This window comes from Nicotiana sylvestris, chromosome 6 (genome assembly GCF_000393655.2).
Source record: "Nicotiana sylvestris chromosome 6, ASM39365v2, whole genome shotgun sequence".
Classification (NCBI taxonomy): Eukaryota; Viridiplantae; Streptophyta; class Magnoliopsida; order Solanales; family Solanaceae; genus Nicotiana; species Nicotiana sylvestris.
Genome location: NC_091062.1, coordinates 32,455,964 through 32,466,476, shown reverse-complemented (window position 1 = coordinate 32,466,476; position 10,513 = coordinate 32,455,964). Strand labels below are relative to the sequence as shown.

General features: G+C 34.2%; 1 long non-coding RNA gene across 1 annotated transcript; it reads right to left on the bottom strand.

Annotated features, from left to right (window-relative positions):
- Positions 1-7,903: 7,903 nt before the first annotated feature.
- On the bottom strand, positions 7,904-10,044 carry LOC104242047 (uncharacterized). The gene is made up of 2 exons (XR_714880.2): positions 9,377-10,044; positions 7,904-8,189 (listed from the first exon to the last, which is right to left on the bottom strand). It is a non-coding gene; the product is annotated as an uncharacterized lncRNA (long non-coding RNA).
- Positions 10,045-10,513: the final 469 nt, after the last annotated feature.

Sequence of the window (10,513 nt, the reverse complement as noted above, 5' to 3'; positions counted from 1 at the left end):
AATTTAAGTCATTTTGTACTATCTCTGTTATAATAATGAAAAGAATTGATAATGTTATCACCTGCAGCAGCGGAATAAAGCGGGAGACGCCTCTCACCGTGCCCATGGATGACCGGCACAACTACCTATAAAGGTAGGCTAGAACAGCTCTAGCCCAGTTGTAAGTAGGTAACTCATCTAGCCGCTCCAGATGATGCAGAAATCGCAAGCTAACTAGGTTTCCCGAAGTGGTCGAGAACAGAATACCACCAAACATCATCAGCAATAATAGCCTCGTCTTCCATTCGATAGCCTCTAACGGGTGACAACTGCAATTGACTGGCACCACTCAAAGCAGTTGGCTTCGCAGGCTGGAAACTAGTGAGCCTCCGCAACATATGTAAATAGTCCTCTCCCGAATAGTCCCTAAAAGCTTGCGGGTAGCTGATAGCCATATCATCAACGGGCAACTCAAATAGAACCTCCATGTCCTCTAGCGTGATGGCAACCTTGCCAATAGGTAGATGAAATGTGTGCATCTCTGATCGCCACCGCTATATCATAGCCGTGATCAGGGGCCAGTCGAACTGCAACCAAGCGATCTCTATAATCCAATAAAACCCCGTTCTCTCAAGGCGTCTAATTGTACGAGGATGAAGTGGGTAGTTCCTAATAAACTCCCAAAGATTGTCTATACTTCTGTGGTTGAAGGTCTGGGACAACAACTGTCTATCCCAGATGTGTGAAGACCTATGGCCACCCTGAAGCCACAGTATCTCTCGAACAACATGTCTAGGATGCACAGGGGGAAGCTCCATGACGATGTCAATACATTGAACAATATTAATTAAAGTATTTTTCTCTTTAATAGTTTAACATCTTTAAATATATTGCAATATTTTATATTAATATTTAATCGATAAATTTTTTATATTAATATTTAATCGATAAACTTTTTATATTATTACTTAGGTTGATAAAGTCTCTATTAATATTTTATTTGCTAGTTTCTTACATTTTTTGACCAAAATTCGGTAGGGTTTTGTTGGAACTATAATCATGTTTTTCCAGATATTTTTGGGTTATAAGATAATTAAATATTTAATTTTCATAACCAATAAAGATATATTTAATAATTATTCGTATAAAAAATACTTAGGTTGATAAATTTTCTATATTAATATTTTATATGTTTGTTTCTTATTTTTGTTTACTAAAATTCAGCATGATTTTGTTTGAACTGCCATCTCTTTTTTTAGAAAGAATTTTTGGGTTATAAAAGAATTAAATATTTAATTTTCATAGCTAATCAAGATATATTTAATAGTTATTTATATAAAAATTACTTAGGTTGATAAATTTTCTATATTAATATTTTATATGTTAGTTTCTTACATTTTTTGACTAAAATTCGGCAGGGTTTTATTTGAACTGTCATCTTTTTTTCCAGATATTTTTGGGTTATAAGAAAATTAAATATTTAATTTTCATAACTAATCACAATATATTTAATAATTATTCATATAAAAAAAACTATAAACTTAATTGTTACACCCCATATTTTCGTATGTGAGAGTATGTTGTAAGTCAATTGATGTAAGTTCAGAAATAAGATTATATTTGGAAGTATATAAAGTAAGTTAATCATGTTACCTTGGAGGTTACAAATATTTAAGATTATGAATAATGAGTACCAAGAGGGTTGGAAAGCGTAGAAGCTAAACCAATTGAACAAAATAAGTTTCGTCAAAAGTCGACAAGTTTGGAATGTTATAACATGTACTTTAGGGTGAGACTATGATTCTTAACATGATAATTAGGTTATTATATGAGATATTTTAGTCTTATGATATTCGTGTGCTATGTTTTGGAGTCAAGCAAGTTGTGAAACAAAAGTTGGCAAAGATCATCACAAGTTACATTCATAATATGCTGAAAATTAGGTCAAATGTAACTGCTATTATCTCCCAATATACTTCGAATTACTGGATGATCTATCTACCAAATTGAAGATATATGAGTCTAATTTATAAAGCATTAAACCATTCATTTATAGGACATTGGAGTAGAGAGATATTTGCGTTTTAGCGAGACTGCGCCAAGCATCTCTCTATGGGACCCACATAGGCGGTTTAGATATGTTGATATATATAAGACGTCTCAACCCCATTTTAACTCATTCATTTTCAGTACCTTTAGACCCTAGACACCTAAAAACACTCTCTCAAGTTTCTCTCATGATCCAAGACCCAAACAAAATGCAAACAACACAAATTAAGTATCGGAAATCCTGTCGCGCTAGTAAGTTTCTTGTTCTTCTTGTTGTTGCTGATTTTTGGGTGGTTCCAGCTCGTGTGGGAGGTTGTTTTAAGTGGTTTAAGTTCTGTAAAATATTCTTCCAAGGTTTTCACATCAACCCTAAGTTATTTCAAGTCTTGCAAATGAATTACACCATATTTCAACATCAAATAGTGAAGAACAACACCTCTTTGGGGTTGTATTGTCATTGAGGATAGTTGTGGGTTGTGTTTGGATAAAATTTCAAGTTGTTGCTACTTTCTAAGGTGAGTATAATAGCCTACTAATTGTGATTAAGATTGCTTGTTTGTTGGTTAAGTTGTTAGGATGATAAACTGCAAGATACTACTTGGATTAGCTTAAATCACTTCTATGGTGTTGTATTGCCATTGAGGGATGTTGTAAGCTAAATATAACTTGAATTTTGACTTGAAGTTACTGTAGGAGGTATGTGTATTGTGGTACTGCATGTGCTTAAGGTTATCTTGATGTTGATTAAGTTAAATGGATGGACTAGACATGAACTAGTAAATAAAGTTGTTAATAGTTGGAGTTGTGGATTGTTTCCTTTGGCATAAATATATGGTATGAGGATGGAATCATTGATGAATGACTTCATTATCATGTTAATTATACTGTTAAGTTGAAGTAAGAAGTCTATAAGGGGTGATATTGGGTATACGGATTCCAATCGGAGATTGTCGCTCGTCGTGAAGTAGTTGTGACTTGTTGTTGCTATATGGTGTCTTGTTATTGATATTTATATATTGATGAATTTCTCTGGTTGTTGTTGTTGGTATATGGCATTGGAGGAGGCCCTTGTTATAGAGGAGATGTTGCCTGAATTTACGTAAACGAGCTACTAGCTTAAGTTACAGACTTAGCCTTTCTGATTTTGAATCTCCTTATGCTATGATAGATTAAGTTGACTTGTTTGAAGAGTTTCTTGGAAGGTATTAAGGACTCAATGAATTTAAGGTATGTTAAGGCACTTCCTTCATTCTTTTAACATGATCTAAAGTAAAATGAACATAAACGAAACGCTATTTCATAACGATTCTACTCCTAGCAACTAAGGCTACCCATATTGTTCTTTCCTTATAAAGTCAATGATTCTTGAATCGTATTGAGGTTCATATTGATGGTATGGATGTCCATAATATTAGTTGAAAGTGCAACGGCCTTATGTCACTCCGAAAGGTTTAGAACGTGATTTCATGAGTCCAGCATGCATTATATCTATGTATCTATTTTACTCTATCGAGCCGCATTATAGTCGGTTGGGTATGGTACCTATTGTGAAACCACTGATCAGTTGGATTTTACCGAACTCCGTGTGGTCGGGTATGTGTCTACCGATCCTTATGATGGTCGGGTACGCTTTTACCGAGTCCTCTTTGAGGCCGGGTACGATATGATGATGATGATGCCCACAGAGGTATATGTTTTTAAAAGTTTATGTATATGTATCATGCATTTCATGTCAGTAGCCCTCAGAGTCACTCAGATGCTACATGTTATATCTCCTCTATCTCTCTTGACATTACTGTTCTTATTTATGTTTTCCTGCCTTACATACTAGATACTTTATTTGTACTGACGTCCCTTTTTCTTGGGGATGCTGCGTTTCATGCCCGCAGGTCCCGATAGACAGGTTGACAGTCCTCCTAGTAGGCTATTAGCTCAGCGGAAGGTGTTGATGCACTCCACTTGCTCCGGAGTTGCCTATTTGGTCAGTATGATTTGGACATATATTGATTGGTATGGCACGGCCCTGTCCCGACCTTTATGACGTATATGTACTCTTAAAGGCTTGTAGACAGATGTCATGTATATGAAAGATTGTATGGCCTTGTCGGCCTATGTTCATTGTACGAGTGTTCATTTTGGTCTTATAGGACCGTATGTCACATATATAAGTTTGTATTACATGTTGGGTCGTCCTCCCTTATTTTTTATTTTGGTTATATCATGACGGCCCTTCCGACCCATTTAACCATGATGGTATGATAAGAAATATACGTTATGTTGGTACTCGGTTGAGTAAGGCATCGGGTGCCCGTTGCGGCCCTCCGATTTGGGTCGTGACATTAATACTAAATAATATTCAATTTGTTTCATTCGTAATGATTTGTTTGTTAACTTTTATATTTTATCCAAAAATCTGGCAGTGTCTCTTTAATACTGTCAATTAATTATTTTATGATTCATATCTAATATTTGATTGTTATCTAGTAATACATTTAATAAATACTTGATAATTGATTAACATTTGATCCATAATTGAGTAATCTAACCGGGTTAGTTAATGAGGGCACGTAGTTTTTATTCTAGACTAAAAAATTCTAAAGAGCACTAAAGTTACACTACTCTAAAGGGTCATAAACAACATCAACTAACATAAACTAAAATTTATTATCAGTTTTACTAGGCTAAAGGGCACCATATAACAATAAAAGGCACAACCTAACACTAAAGGACACTAAACAATAATAAAGTTACATTTTATTATATGTACAATGCTAAAGTCACATATAACAATAATTATTCAACAAAAGAATAATATACAATTTTCATAATTTTTTTCACATAATATATATATATATATATATATATATATATAAAACGATCACAAAAACCATACAACACAGTAAAAACAAGTAATTGGATAATTTATATACATGAGTTTTACTACAAAAGTGATTTGAAATACCTCTTTCAGAGTTTTTTAAATTGAGAAAAATAAAATATTTGACCACCGAAACGAGCAATAAAAGAGATCCACTACACGATAACGACTTGGATCGGATGTTAGTTAGCTCGCTAAAAGAATGAGAGGACACGATTCGGTGGGCTCCAATTGAGCTTTAAGCTTTAAAAATGGGGGGGGGGGGGGGGCATTTTTTGGTTTCTGTCGTGAGGAAGAAGACGGGCCATTTTTTAATATAGGTATAGCGTATATATGTGATGCTCTATACCTACCTATCTTTTCAACTTCAAGTATAGTGCATTCCGTATATGCGCTATAACTGTACTTTGACCGACATTTGAAAATCAGGTATAACGCATGGGTTGCATACGTTATACCTTAACGGATAAATGTGTCGTTAAGGTATAGCCAGAGGCGTACCTAGAATTGTAAGAATATGGGTGCACTATACTACCGTCTAGCTTGACTCCATTAAAAATTTTCTATGACAACAACCTATCGAACAAACCATGGTTAATATTATTATCAGAAGAAAATATTATCCAGTTTACAATTGTTCTTAACAAATTTTATACTTTAAAAATGATTAATAATAGCATCGTTATTTGAAGAAAACTTATTTCACAAATCATAGAAAAATTTGAAGGAAAATATAAATGAGAGAAATAAAAAGAAATTAGTTAGAGGATGACTGTTGTTCGTAAAAAATTGAAATAGAAAGAGAGGTAACGAGGAGATGTGAATTTTAACTTTTTAGAAATTTTAAAACTCTAGAATGAACCAAAAAAGAAAAGAAAAAAGGGAGAAAAGAATAAACATAAAATAAAGAAAAAATAAACAATAAAAGAAGAACAACAAAATGAAACCAAAAAAAGAAAAAGAAGGAAAAGGAAGACAAGACACAGAAACAGAAAAAGAAAAGACAAAAAGTACAAAGGGAAATTGGGGATTCGAACCCCTAACATGGACTATAAAAGGGACATACAACCACCAACGGATCAAAGCAGCATCTTGTACCTGGGTTCACTCAGATCTAACTAAGTATTATATCAGAAAAATTATAGTGCTATATGCAGTTTAGGGAGGGGAGCATGGGTTCACGGGAAGTCGTGAACCCATACCCCTCCCTGTAAATCCGCCCCTGGGTATAGCGCAATCAAGGGCTATCATTATATAGTATATATATATATATATATATTTTTAAAAAATTATCGAGTTAAACAATGTAATTTTCTGACGAAGGGGTGACGGTAACACCTCTTGGGTGCATGTGGCTCCGCCACTGACGACTAACAATAGAGACCTTAGGATGAACACATGTGTAAAACAAAAAAGAAAAAACAAATTAGTGGGACCCCGGAGTAGACATGTCCTGCAAAGAACAAAGCCTCGCACAAATTTGGTTTATTGTGTCTCACATGGTTATATAAATATCACGCCCCGAGCTTGGGGGCGAGATCGATACTTAGTGTCTCACCTATCCTTGCGTATCAACTTGCAACTAAGGGACTCTGAACATATGATGTAATACCTTGGTCATCGGCCACATTGGAAGACAACTGCGAATGCTGACTAAACGTCAATATAAAACTGGGCCGACAAGGCCGTCATAATTATTACAGCTGACAAACCAACCAAATATACATACATGGCCTCCAAGCCCAACATACTACACTAACTGACAGGATATGTCTACAAACCTCTACTGATGGATATACTGTGATAGGAACCGCTCCCGACCTACTCATAACATATATACATATATATACAAGATGTACATAAGGCTCTAGACCCAGTAACTCCGAAAGGCAAGGAGTTTACCGATCAAGCTGAACTCGGGCAACACTTAATGAGGAGGCCTACCTGTCTGTCTGTCTGAACCTGCATGCATGAAATGCAGCGCCTTTAGAAAAGGGACGTCAGTACGAAATAATGTACCGAGAATGTAAGGCAATATATATATATATATATATATATATATATATATATATATATATATATAATTGCTCTGCCATAGTAGGCTCGCTCATAGGTGCTCGACCATACTTGGCTCTGTATCTATATATATATATATATATATATATATATATAATTGCTCTGCCATAGTAGGCTCGCTCATAGGTGCTCGACCATACTTGGCTCTGTATCTCGACCAACTGGGCTCGCTCATAGGCGCTCTGCCACAGTATGATCGGTATATAACTTATTGTTATACCCTATTTTAATACGGGTCAAAGTAAGTATAACATATTGGTAATTCTGAAGGTTTAATTCATTAAAGAGAGTCGCCACCTAATTATTTTAACGGTGAATTAGGACACCAATTTTAGCTAAATAATGCTTAAAGTTAACTCTGTTTTATGGCCTACTTAACCTTTAAGACTATGAGTAAGGGTTCTAATTAATCTTATAGAGAAGGTATTAAGCACTCTATATGATCCATTTAATATGATTAACCGGCCAAACTTAGGTTAATTAATGTAAGCCTATTTGTTAGATATATTACTAAGTGATAAACTAAAAGCGCAGTTGGCTATAAGCTAGATGCGAAATAATTCTTGAAATGGTTTAAAAAGTGATTAACTCAGAACCAACTTAAGATTAGAATATAGGAATAGAATCAAGTAAAAATTCGTTGCCAAATGGGATAACTCAATTAAGAAAACTCTGATTTGTAGTCAAGTTTGAAATCAATTTGGATTTGGATTTGTTGGAAAACGCAGCAAGTTGTAAACCCCCCTTTTCTAAAGGACTAAAGTAAGGAAACTACAATTTTGGTTGTAATGTAAATGGCGGAGGCTGATTTCCTCCTTAGGGATGTTTGTCAAATCATCTAACTAGCTTTTGAACGTTTGAGAATAAACACTCCAATCAGTAATTGATTTTTAAGTCTTCATATCTAGATGCATTATTCTATGTGATGAAAAAAAAAAGGTTTATTAATAATTAGACCAGTATCTTGGATGATTAAATAGACTTAATTGTTAATCTTATGCTAAGTGTAAGATAAATCCCAAACACACAAATAAATAAGCAACCATAAAAAGAAGTTACATAAAATGAATGATAACAGAAAAAATAGAAGGACACCATAGGGGCCTCCAAGCGTTTCGCTTGTTTTCTAGATATTTGGTGCACTCTATGGAGGATACCATGCGATGACTCCATGCTCGGGTAAGGGAGAGAGACTCCATATTTGCTCCTAAGTACATATGCACAAAAAGAGAACAAAACAAGAATTAGAAGGGGAATTCGATTCTTAAACGTGCATAAAGAAACTAGGACAAACGAAAACCAAAACAAACGAAACTACACGGTTATTCAAATTGTAACAACTCGTGAATCATACTTTGCAATTCTATACCAACAGAATTCACATCTTTTTCTTTTCAAAGTGCCAATAGACTCTTTATGTTAAGTACTATTCTTGTTTAAAGTTTCCTCAATCAATGGTAACAAAATTTACTACATAAACATAGCTTAATGATGAAAAGAGAAGATATAAGCCTGCCTTCTATTACTGATACAAAAGCACATTTAAAATCTATATGACGTTTAGCTAGAACTTGATTATCTTAGAATTGGTATCCTAACGAAGACTTATATATTAGTTCATCTATGTCATAAGTTGACGGGTAAGCAAGCAACATAAATTTATCTTCAAGTTCATTTTAATTATTAATCTGTAAGGGAGCAGATTCAGATTTCTAACAGACGAGAAAAGGAAATCAAACAAGACAAAATCATACGCTTATACCGAACCAATCATATATCAAGTTATCCATAAACCCAAAGGAACTAAACTTTGCTAACAGAAACAAATGCAGCAGTATTTTTCATTAAAGCAACATCCCTTATTTTAGTAACATCTTATATGTGATTTAACGAGACTCGACCCTCTATACGAATAGTCAAAGACATGTTCGCACTTCCTTAAAGTCACTCCCAAATGAGCAAAACATATGTTAATACTTGAGAAAGATCTGTCAGCATCCATTTCATTACAAGCTATTTCAAACCAAACTTAAATCTCATCATGTAGATATATAGATGGATTAATAGAACTTATAGGCATGGCATCTAGCATGTGAACTGCGACAAAACAAACCTCATCGAATCGTCCCGGTCTAAATAAAAAATAAATAAATAAAATCTATATGCATGATTGTTGGCTAGCACATAAATTTTCTTGAGGACATGATTAGCTCATACAAGCAAAAAAATGAAATCCTAAACATAAAGAATGCCACTTAAACATGAGATCAACAAAAGACACATTAAATCAAAAAGATGAACGCAAGAGGAACTAAAGCTACTTTCATGAAATGTACAGAATCATAAACACCTTCGAAACTGCCGAATCAAAAAAAGAGAAGAGAAATTACTGACCTTTTTGCGGGCAGCGAACCGGGGTTGGGGTCTTTGATCCTCTATCGAACTCCGACCTCGAACTCGCTACCTCGGTGTCAAATGCCGGTATAAAATAAATCGCCTTTGTTCAGGATTTGAAACCAACAAAAAGCAGAGAAAAAAGGAAGAGCAAACTACAGCTTTGCTTTATTTATTTTGTTGGAAAATCAGTGAGCTTAGGAGAAAAGGGGAGGCGGCTGTGAGGGGGTGAGCGGCGGTTCAGAGCTTGGTTTCGAAGGTTGAAGGCAGCGGCTAAAAACCTTCTCTTTCTTAATGACCTCAAAACTCCACTATTTATAATGAAAAATCTAGCGCTTAATTTCTTGGTGGAATTTGAAATTCAAACGACCATAAGAGCCGTTATGAAAATCAAACCAAAGCTCTGAGAAATCAGTTCTTCAGAATTGGAGAATCAAAATTTCAGAAGTCTTTTGGCTTCATCTGTTGACTGACCCGTTGAAGAAGAGAGGGAGAGCAGCGTTTTTGGAGAGATTGAGTAGCAACGGACTCTGTTAGAAGTACGTTTTGCACGAAAATGGAGTAAACAAAATTTGTTCATGGCTGAGGTTCCATGGAATTTTAGTCTAGAAGACAAGTGGGCATCTCCGACCTTTACCGTCTCGGATTTTTCTATTTTTTGGGATAATTTATTCCAACCATTCCCCATTTTTTTTCCCAAACTTTTTTATATTCTTCTCTCTTCTATATTATATTATTATCTTTCATTTCAATTTCATTTTTTAATTTCTATTAAATAAATTCTATTTTTTATTTTTATTAATTTATAACTTTCATAATTAAAACAATTCCATAAAATTTTAAATAATATAATTTATAAGCAATTATTATAGATTAACAATTCAAATAAAAGTGAAATCATTGCGATACAAGATTAAATAAATACATATTACATAACGATAAAATTCATTCGAAATACTAGATAAATATTCAACTTCAACCTCTAGCTTCTCCCATAAATGATCTATTAATGCATTGCGAAGTGCAAAATGAGCATCTTTGTCCTTAATTTTTCTATGTCGAAATAAAAATTCTTGAAATCGTTGATTTTTATCTACTGCCACTTCTACATAAAAATAATAAATGCACGAAAATTAA